Source organism: Lontra canadensis, unplaced genomic scaffold, assembly GCF_010015895.1.
Source record: "Lontra canadensis isolate GAN:19392208 unplaced genomic scaffold, GSC_riverotter_1.0 scaffold85, whole genome shotgun sequence".
Taxonomy (NCBI): domain Eukaryota; kingdom Metazoa; phylum Chordata; class Mammalia; order Carnivora; family Mustelidae; genus Lontra; species Lontra canadensis.
Genome location: NW_022631079.1, coordinates 1,078,566 through 1,080,347, shown reverse-complemented (window position 1 = coordinate 1,080,347; position 1,782 = coordinate 1,078,566).

Here is a 1,782-nt window from a genome sequence, read left to right as displayed (position 1 = left end):
ACACAGTACTGGAAGTCCTATCTGAGGCAATCAGACAAGAAATAAATAGCATCCAAATTGGCAAGGAAGAAGTAAAACCCTCACTATTTGCAGATGATATGATACCATATACAGAAAACCCTACAGGGGCACCTGGGTGGCTCAGTTGGTTAAGCATCTGCTTTCAGCTTGAGTAATGATCCCAGGGTCCTGGAGTCAGGCCCCGTGTTGGGCTTTCTATTCGGTGGGAGCCTGTTTTTCCCTCTCCCCCTATCCCTCTCCCACTCATTCTCTCTCTCTCTTGTCAAATACACAAATAAAATCTTAAAAAAAAAAAAGATAGAAAAGAAAAGAAAACCCTAAAGACTGCCACCAAAAACTACTAGAATAAATGAATTCAGTCAAGTTGCAGGATACAAAAATAAATATACAGAAATCCATTGCATTTCTGTACACTAATAAAATAACAGAAAAAATAATATAACAATACCAATTATAATTGCATCAAAAAGAATGAAATATTTTGGAAAAAATTAAGTAAAGAGGTAAAAGACCCATATGCTGAAAACTACAAAACATTATGAAGGACACTGAAGTCAACACAAAAACATAGAAGGACATTCTATGTGCACGGATTCGAAGAATATTGTTAAATTATCCACCTTACCCAAAGCAATCTACAGATTCGATGCAATCCTTATCAAATTACCAATAGTATTTTTCACAAAACTAGAACGAAAAAACCTAAAACCTGTATGAAACCACGAAAGACATCAAATAGCTAAAGCAATTTTGAAAAAGAAGACAACTAGAAATATCACAATACCAGATTTCGAACTATAAAGTTGTAGTAATCAAAACATTGTGGCCCTGGCACAAAATTAGACACTTAGATCAATGGAACAGAATAGAGGACCCAGAAATAAAATTAGTCCTTGGCAAAGGAGGCAGGAATGAGAAAAAGACAATCTCTTCAATAAATGGTTTTGGGAAAACTGGACAGAACATGCAAAAGAATGAAACTGGGCAGCTTTCTTTCACCATACACAAAAATAAACCCCAAATGGACTAAGGACCTAAATGTGAGGCCTGAAACCCTAAAAATCCTAAAAGGAAATACAGCAGTAATTTCTCTGACATAGACCATAACATTTTTCTAGATATACCTCCTAAGGAAAGGGAAACAAAAGCATACACACACACAGAAAAAGTATTGGGACTGCATCAAAATAAAATTCATTTGCATAACAAGAGAAACCATAAACAAAACCAAAAGGCAAGGGAGAAGGGAGAAGATATTTTCAAATTATATATCTGATAAGGGGTTAATATTCAGAATGTATAAAAACTTATATAATTCAACACCAGAAAAACAATCCAATTAAAAGATGGGCAAAAGACATGAACAGACATTTCTCCAAAGACATCCAGATAGCCAACAGACACACGAAAAGATGTGCAACATCACTCATCATCAGGGAAATACAAATCAAAACTACAGTAAGATATCACCTCTCAGCTGGCAGAATGGCTAAAATTAAAATGCAAAGAAATAAGTGTTGGCGAGGATGTGGAGAAAAAGTAACCCTTGTGCACTGTTTGTGGAAATGTAAATTGCTACAGCCACAGTGGAAAACAATATGGAGGTCCTCAAGAAATTAAAAATAGAATTACCAGATGATCCAATAATTCTACTACTGGGTATTTACCTAAGGAAACTGGAAACACTAATTTAAAAAGATATGCGAACACTTAGGTTTACTACAACATTATTTACAATAGCCAAGATATGGTAGCAACCTG